A 10,194-nucleotide genomic window follows, 5' to 3' on the forward strand; every position below is an offset into this window, starting at 1 on the left:
CTGCTGAACAGAGAAGACCAACCTCTTGCCACACACTCAGGAAGCTCTGCACAGCCAACAGCTTTCCAGTTCAGGAATTCTTCTATCTGGCCCAAAAAAATCTTTCTGAATGTTTCTCCCCTTGTGATATATAGCATGAAGTTGACAAAGAAAAGATTATAGTAGGTATATCACATGTCCAGTTGAGTACATTCAGTAAATTCACATGGACCAACAGATACCTGTGTTTTTCCTAGAATTCTATCGGTATTTTTATCATAATTTTTTTTAAATGGGAGCATAATTTCAACCTTCCATACACTAAAGTATTCCTAAAGGACAAACAGCTTCCTCAAGCCAACACATCTCTGATGCACACCGCAGTTCTCCACAAGTCTCTGCTCTTTTAGAGGCACTAACAGGCAAAAATAATGACAAGAGAAGGCTCTCAATCATGAGCAGCAAAGCAGCTTTGTGGCAATGTACTCATATTTATTCATAACAGAACTTATTAAAAACAAAAATAAACAGTTAAAGAGCTAGAGTAAGTAGTCTATATTTTAATACAAAGTGAACTAAAACTAACTTATGTTTTCCCTTTACAGAAATAGATGTAATGGAAAAGTTTCATCATTCTGGAGGCTGTATTTCCACAACACAAGTATGTATTACTTTAATCATAGTAAAATCACATAATAGGAAAAAATTACAGTCGACTGGGCTTCATCAACATTTCTCAAAAGAAGGAGCTCATAAAAATGCAGGCTTAACCAAATATAAATTTTAGCCCCATCATAAGTAGGTGTATGAAAAGCGAAGATCGCATAGGTAGCATGCGTCACTAGCTTATTTGCACCAGTGTGCAAGTACCTGGGTCTCAAGAACACTATTTCTCCCTTATTTCCACTGCTATTATCTTCTCTTCTTCCTCTTTCCTTGCAGATTTTGTCATTACTTCATCTATATGGTCACAAGAAATAAGTAATTTTCACTGCTGCTGATCTTATTTGTATCTTGAGTTCATCTTGAGTTTAAAAGGAGGAACAGAGAAACAGCACCTATAAAGGTAGTCATCTCTTTTATTTTTCTGTGTTTACAACAGAGAATTTCCTTTCAGGATCCACCCCCTCATTCAGGGTAGCACTCACTGGTGTGACACATCTAGAATTAACATAAGTTATCTCCTCCCTCCAGACTGGTGAGGTGGGAGCAGTCTGAGAATGCTTCTCTTGGTTATACCCCCACTCAATACACTCTCAACATGCTTATCCTTGCTCTTTGCCCTCTGCCTTGCTCTTTTACAGATGTTTCATATTTTTAACTCTGGCTAACTATTCTAGCTTGAATTTCTCCCTTTTTTTTTTAAACCCACAAGTAAGTTTTGAGTCAGCTTAAGTCTTTATTCTTGTGCCTTCCACCTGACCTCTGGAAATTATGGGAAGGCAAGGCAGAGCAAGGCAAGGCAAGGCAAGGTAAAGTAAGGCAAGAAGAAGGAAGAAAGAAGGAAGAAAAAGGAAAAAAGGAAAAAAGAAAAAGAAAGAAAAAAAATAAAAAAGGAAAAAAGAAAAAAAAATAACCTGAGCACCCAGTAGAAATAAACACAGGTTTCTTTAGAAGCCACAGGCACACACTCAGGTAACTCTAGAAACCACAGGTATGAGCTGAAGCAAAAATGAAGATCAAGAGTAAAGGTGAGGGGAATTTGGCTGTAGCACACAATATTCCGCAAAATACAGTTTTTGGCAAACATTTAATTTTGTTTGCTCTTTGCTTATTACTGTTTAACATAGTCATCCTTCTATAATCCTAGAACAAACATTAAATATTAAGGCTTTTTTTTTTGCCTTAAGAGTTGCTACAAAAAAAGGTCTTTTTGTATTAAAGATATTTATCACACATCACCAACAGTATTTAAAGTATATTTGCATAAATATTAAGTCTATTTATCTTAAATGATCCTCTCTGTATGCAAATATTTTCAATTTTAAATAAAAATTGATTTTTTTCCTGTGACATAAACATATCCAGTGTGCAACTTCTGCATTTATTTATTTTAATAATAGGCAACCATTTACCATGCTCACCCTTGCAACATGAATACTGATAAGAAAAAGTTATACTATTTCTGCCCCTTGCTTCATTCCCAAGAAATCAGCCCGAACTCTGTCTTCTCTTAGCCTTCTATTGTGAGCTTAAAATAAGCATAAATGAGGTACAGGGCAGACAGATAAACTAGTTCTTTACTTTCAAGACTATGTGCAAGCAGGTCTCGGAAAATGTGGTTTTTTTCTATTGAAAAAGAACAGAGAGAATGAACCAGACTTATAAAGGTTATTTTTCCCCCTTATTTTAAATTATCTGCTTTTGCAAAATGGAGCTTGAGAGAGAATACGTTATTTTCCCCCAGGGAAAGCTTATGGTTGTCCAACAGTGGCACAAACACCACCACTCTGAAGAGCTGAAGGAGAGAGGGACGGGGTGGGGTTCCAGGTACTAAAACTTATCCTATCTCCACTGGACTCGGAGGTCTGACCATCTAACTGTCAGTGTTAAACCCTCAAGAGCCTCCACAATGACCTCTTTGTCTGGATAAGCAAACCTTGGAATTAACAATGTATTTGAAACAATGGGTGAACAACTTCATGAACAACAGCATCCATAAATTTATGTTTACATGGGAAGAGGATCTAGAAAATGTGGAACAATTTTAAAGACTGTTCCTACCCAGGGAAATATCTTATTATGCAACCATATCATCAGAAGAGTCCTTTCAGATTCTGCTTTTGCAATGATATACAGGGATGATGTTTCACATGGGACGATCTTTCACATGGAAACACAAAACTAGAATTCCTCACTTGCACTAGTGTGTTAGGGGTTCCAGGGCTTTTTTTAATCCTTATTAAAGAATTAATGCTAGGATGCAATCTTCCAGATGAAAGTCACAACTAAGAAAAAAAAGGGAGGAAGAAAGAAAAATTATGTCTGCTAAACCATTGTCATCCAAAAGGAAAATCAACGTTAAATTAACACCCTTTCAAAATGGTCAGACTACTTTCCTGTCTAGTTTATCATACCAAGATAAACTTTCATCAACTTGAACAGGGTCTTGATCATCCCATGGACTAGTTTATTGGTATATTGCTCCAGGAAACATTTAGGCAACAGATAGAAAATAAATACAATTATGAACCTTGATTAATGTGGAATAATTTACAGTAGACTCAATAATTGTAATTCTTTACTAGTTAGAGAGCCAATGTTGCTAGTAGAGAGAAAGCTGAGGGGAAAAACCCTGTCACAAAGCAAGTTTGCTGCAAACTCTACTTTCTCTCAAAATACTTACACTTCAGTATCTTTTACATAAGCTCAAATACAAACATATGATACACAAAACAATTTAAAGGAAATAATTTATTGCTTGAAAGAAAAGCACTAATCTGTAATTTTGTAAAGGTGTTACTTTCATGCTGCTCTCACTGAAGAAAACTTGTGTTTAGAATACAAGCTTCATAAAAGTCAATATGATATCTCCACTGGAGGTCCCTTTTCTGCTGCCTGAAGTAGTATCCTTTTATTGGACCATATAGCTATATGTGGAAGTTAAAAACCATGCTTAAACCAAACTGTCTTTCCAGCTTCAGTACACTACAGGAGATTATAACTGAGCATCAGCATGAGCCAGAAGCGAGCTTTGCGACTTTATTCAGAATCTAAACAAATACTGACAAACAAACTGCTCCATAAACTATCCAGACAGTTTTAATCCCAAAAATTTAGAGCTCCCACAGCCTTGGAGTAGGAGAGGAACAATTTCAGAAAGACCCACAGTAACAGACTGCTCCATCTCACCACTGCAACTAAAGCCTCTGAAAATTTTCATGTGAGAACAGAATTGGAATTATTGTCAAACACATTAACTGCTGCGACCATTGAGTGCTTATAAAAATTCCTTCTCTATAATGAAATTGAATACTATTTTGCACTATAATACTATTCAAGAAGCTAGGAATATCTTGCACAGTTGAATTTTGCTATACAAGGTTGTATCAAGGGGACATGTGTTGTTTATTAGAAATGCATTTTATTTGCAGTGTATAATATTCTGCATTCACAAAAAAAGATTGCACTCTGACAATGAAGCCTTGGAGTTCCATATAAAGCTTCCATTTTCAATATAAAAAATTATAGATACATTATAACTGGAAAATTAAAGCTGTTTCACTAAATTACTTATTTATGTAAAAAAAAAAAATTCGCCTGGGCTTACCATTTGACTGAGAAGGACCTGTTCAGGTATTTTAAAAATGCAAAATAGGTTATTTATGGTCACTTTGCACAGGAAAATAAAAATTCAGAGTGAGAGTGTGATAATTCTGCATGCCTATGTGATTCACTGAAGAATCCTTCTCAATTCTATTAGCAATACAACAGGTTTGCATTACCATAATTTTCTATTTATGTATCCAAGGACTCAACTATGGCAGTTTGCACAATGCAATAAAGAGAAACCATTCAACTGAGGGAAATTAGAAGTTTCAACAACTGGAATGTAAGAACTGTATAAATGTGAGTGAGTCTTACAGAAAAGGGAGCACTGACCTTGACATGTCTCCTCTGGATTTCTTCAAAGACCATCCCTGGGAGAGATGCTCCTCCACAGGAACGTGCAAATGGTGTTCACTGAAAATGCACAACCAGAACTTGTTGAACTTGGTATGCAATGACATTTCACAGCATAAACTGCAAATTAAAGTCTCTCTGGCAGAGCGATTGTGGAAGGTTCAGTAGTGTTAGTGCCCAAGTAGGAGTTTAACATTCAGTGTGCTGTCCTGAGACCTCCACACAGGCACACACAGAATTTTCTATAACAAGAGGTATTTCTCCTGCACAGCACAGCAGGCTATAGTATGACATCTTGGATGCTACATAGAGGAACACACACTTACAGCAGCAGTACCTCAGTACAGAGATGGAGGCCTGCTTGGAGAACTTGGTCATTCACCAGCACTGCACACCAGAGCAACACAGCTGTCAGATCAAGGAAATTTGAGAGTAGCTACTACACATTTTTTTTCATTTGTATTTCTATTTCCACTGGGCTCTCCTGCATGCAAAGAGCGGCATGCAAGGGTCTCCCCTTGAGAGGGGACACCTCTCAGGGTTACTCCTTGTGTCAAGTGATTCCTTGCAGCAGCACATTCTCAGTAAGCGATTAACTGCATGCTAAACTTTGAAGTGTCAGGTAAGCAATGGCAAGAAATGATTGTGCACACACAGTCCTTTAGATGTGAACTGTTGACCAAGTCTAAGACTAAGTCTGGAGCCAGCCTCACCTAAACTCCTGTCTGAGGAGACATTTAAGACATGAGAGGGTCTTGTCTAAATGTCTTGACCCTATGGAAGAATCTCCCTGACAGCTTTGTCAGACCTTGTCCCCTGTGCAGTAAATAGTAGTCAAGCATACCTGGCCACCAAATCTTGTCAATCTACTGTCACATTTGCCATTGAACTTTGTAAATTCACTGTTTTATATCAATAAAGTATATTGTTGCTCCTCTGTTGGGAGAAAACTCATGATACATAGAGAATAACAGATCAGTATCAGGCACCATCATTTCACTCAGGTGAATAAAAGGTGTAAATCAAATAGGCACCTCTAGTAATTTTTTGCACGGTTGAATCCTGAATACAGGAAAAAAGCACTTATTAAGGAAAAAGGATCTTATTCCAAGGTACTTATGCACAAGTGGATATACAATATATTGTATATATCGTAATCATTGTACTCTGAAAACCAGAAAGCAGCAAACATAATGCAGTTCAAGATTCCAAACTGAGAAAGCTATGCAGACCAGTTCAGCAGCATTTCTAAGACATCCTTAGCCTCTCTGTTATCTGGCATATAGTCAGGTTTGCCCATCTCCTGAAATCTATCCTGAAAATTGTTCTTGCTCCTACTTGTTAGGAAGTGTTCATTCTGGGGTTATTTGTGCCAGATTATTTAGTCTGGTGCTTCCTCTGCAGGACACAGGGCAGACTATACAAAATACACAGGCAGTATTATGTTGCACATTCTGTGTTCAGCACATGCCCAGTGGCAGTAGAAGCAGTAGAGGGAGAATCTAAACCACTGTGTCCTCTCTTTCACCTTATCTTTGTGTTGGAGTCTCAAACTCATTGCCCATGAATTATCTTGGGATTGCAACTGCTGTGGAAAATGGGTCACAGCTGTAGGGGCAGTTTAACGGGATACTGCTTCTTTGGTGCTGCATTGAATTTCTTGTTCTTCAGATAAATGCACGCTTTTAACTGTAAGTCTAAAGCAGTGATGAAGACCATGAGCTGAAATGAACCTTACTGAGTATTATAAAGGGATTATTAGGGAGAGAATGGGATGCAGTCATGCATGGCAATCTACAGTCTTTCAAAATAAAGATCTTTAATTAGGCATGAAAGCCAGAGACTAAAGCCTACTTGATTTGCTCAAATCTCAGTAAAAGAAAATACTAATCTTCAATTTAATAAAAGAATAATCATTACAAAACAAAATAATCACCAATAGGGAAAATAGCAGGCCACACTCAAAAGAAAGACTGACTATAGGGCAGAGAAAAGCTTAGGGAATTTTAAACTGGCAATAAAATTAGAATCTGCTTTTCATAAATCACGAGTATTGGCAGAGACATACATTAGAGCAGTACACCTGCTTATTAAGCTGCTGGTGAGAATATGTTCATTGCTAATCTCAAAAAATAAATATTGTGCATTTTTAAGTTACAGCATAACATAACATGATAGGAACACTTCAAGCCTATAAACAGGGCAGCAGCAGCTCTTTAGAGCAGGCAAGTGATGTCTGCAGCAAATGCTGAAAAAACAGATGTGGTTTTCTCTATCTTGCTTCCCTTAAAGAAGGTAAAATACATATGTGTATCATGTACATTAGATACATATATATAAAATAAATTGAGGTTAAAAATTGGAGAGATAGTACTCCCTTAAGGATTTTTTTTTCTTCTGTCATTCAGCGAGCCTGGAATTAAATCCTTTTCAAACAGTACTTAGACTATCAGTAGTAGTGTTACTGATTCTGAAGTGCAGCTGGTTCTCCCTATAGCAGAGGCCTCTGTACTCACAGCCTGCCCATGGGTTCTTGTGCTAGTTACAGCCTAAATTACATGAGAAAACTGAAATGGTGAAACTATTTATATGTTACTCCTATAATGGAATAAAAGACAAATGAGTGTGTGAGTTAAAAGTACTCACACAGGTCAGGACCAGCATCTTCAGGCCACTCTTCTACAGAGAAAGGGGTTTAAATCAAACTTGAAATCTCATGTTTCTTTTTCTGCCTCTCACAAGTATTTCTCTTATGGCAGCAAACCCCTGCCCTGCAGTCAGAATGGCATGTTGCCAGCGCCATACAAGCAGTGAATTAAATTACCTCAGTGAAACAGAGGTCAGGAAGAGAATGCAGGCTTCTGGAAGAGTACAAGAAAATTATATACGCACCTATGTCTTATGGTGGAAAATCACAGGTTGGTCAGGAAGAAGACAGCAACATGGTGAAACAGCCGTGCAGCAGGCTGGGCTGGTGTGTCTGAGTGCAGTGTGTCCTCAGGGGCTGGAGGTGCAGGGTCACTGCCACATCTGCCACCGTAGGAACAGAGGGAGAACAACCCACAGATGGGAACACACCCCAAAGTACCAGCCAGCCCATGCAGAGCTTGGCGATGCTGCTGTGGCACACAGCTCTGATCCTAGAGGAACCTGCTCCTCAATGAAAAGAGCGAAACTAAACAAAACACACGACTTAAGGATATCAGATTTAAGTACCCTTTGTGTGAACAGAAATCTTTGAGTATAGGAGACCAGAGAAACTTTTGTACTCTGTTTAAAAAAAACCCATGTTTCTGATGAGCATATCAGCCAACTGTTTTTCATAATTTCAGAGCCAGGGTTATTTTCCTCCCTGTTAGTCTTGACTGCTCACTCCTTGTTTGAAGAAACTCTGGCAAGTTTTAAATGCTCTGCAGTGAATGAACAAGCTGACCATTTCTATTATTTTTTGCAACAGAGTTGTGGGACATAAAAGGAAAAATAGGTAGCAAATATTTCTGAAATATTACATATACAGCTTGGGCATCCAACTGCGCCCAAGTGATTGCAATACATAAAAGTTTCTCAATAAGCAGAAAATGAAGATTCATCTCAACCCAGGAAGAGGAAACAAACTGCAGATTTTTACTGCTGGCTTTTCTTGCTTGTTAACTATTTCAAGCAATTTGTCCTTGGCTGCATGACCTCAGAAGGTGTTCACACTTCACAGTTTCCAGTTGCAGGAACATATTTTTCTGTTCAGATCTTCACATTTTTTTATATAGGTTTCATTTTTTTTTCATCTCACAGTGTCTTCCAGCCATGCAACATATATATTTTAGAGTAAAGAACTATGTTTTTATTCTAGGTTGGAGTTCAAATCCTACAGCCACAGTACGATGTCTCCCGCACTGACCCACTGCTGTTTTCAGTGTGGGTCTATTGATGCAGGACAACCCCCAGACAGGGAATACTCTGACTCCATTATTCAGAAGGCTGAACAATTGCTTTATTAAGCTATACTATATTATACTACATACTATACTATACTATACTCTAGACTAAACTATACTATTCTAAAGGAAAACCTGTGACCCTTACCAGACAGTCACAACACAGCTTTGACCTAATTGGTCAATCAGTCCAAATAACCATCACCAAAGTCCAATTAACAAATCTCTTTTTGTAAACAATCTCCATAACACATTCCACAGGCGCCAAACAACAGAAACAGCAAATAGAGATAAGAATTGTTTTCTCTTCTTTCTCTGAGCTTTCTCACTGCCTTCCCCAGGAGAAATCCTGGGAAGGTTGTGCCTGCTGCTCTCTGTGAAGAGAGCTGTGGCCACATGGATCTATTCTCATCTCACATGAAAATGAAAATAATGGTCGGTCAGTGCAAATGGAGATATCATCCCATTCCTTTATATCAAAGTGAAAAAAAAAATAGCATTCAGATCACAGTGGAGGAAAAAAACTTAATGCTTTCTGTCTGAAGATGTACAGACCACCACAAAAACAGCACAACTTTTTAGGGATCTATCCATACTAATACTCTGTAGAAATATACCCATACTCAGTTCATCATGACTTTGAAGTTACTTGAAAATTCTTCTATTGCCAGCCATGAAGATGGATAAGAAGCTGGAGAGTTCTTCAGCACCTCATGAGCTTTCTTCAGTGTAATACACAAAATAAATGCAGTGCATGGCAGTGACACAGACTCTTACTAGCATTTCTCCATACAGCACTGCAACAAGTTGCAGGGCCTGCAGTAACTCTCCCATGCAGCAGGCAAAGGTATTTTTTAAATAAGACAAATCTTAGCAAAATAGCCCAGTAACATTCTTTATGCAAAACATGCAAGAAATGCTTTTATATAAGCACCTAATATATTCTTAATAGACTTGGAAATTACCTCTGCACAAAGACTGAAACATGTAAACAGAACACAGAATGTTGGATTCATGTGGCATTCTCTTCAGCAGCCACCTACATTTTGGACAGTGTTTGCCCAAGCAGCTCAATCAGTCCATGGTAAAAAGGGGAGTAAACTTTTTAACTTTTACTACACATTCTCTCCCGAAAATTAGATATCCCTGTCAGTTACTTCAATACAAAAGACAAGATAGAAGGTGCATTCTGTTCCATTAGGAGGTCTCTTTGGATAATGAGTTATTTCATTAATGAGCCAAGCAGCATAATATCTACAAGGAGCGCAACAGTCATAAGTTTTCGGATCAGAGAGGCTGATAGGGAACCTTGTTTCTGACAAAGTATTAGTTGAAAAGTCATCTCTGCATACAAAAGAAAAATTTGTTTAAGGCTGAAAACATATATGCCTCAGGTTGGCAATTCATTACCATCTCCATTTTGTAATTAGACAGTAAAACCGGAAGAGTACATAAAGGATGCCTTCCTATAAATATTTTGACTTAGAAAAGCTCAGAGAGTGTTGGCAAATAATTGTTAAATAATCTCAACTCTGAAATGCTACTTAAATACACTAATTATTTTATAGACATTGGATTATTTAAGTATTTGAATCTCGATATAGTTGAAGTACAGACTTTGGCACGTATTTGAAGAGCAAAAACATACAGCTAGTAAGTC

The sequence above is a fragment of the Geospiza fortis genome, unplaced genomic scaffold (assembly GCF_000277835.1).
Source record: "Geospiza fortis unplaced genomic scaffold, GeoFor_1.0 scaffold443, whole genome shotgun sequence".
Lineage (NCBI taxonomy): Eukaryota > Metazoa > Chordata > Aves > Passeriformes > Thraupidae > Geospiza > Geospiza fortis.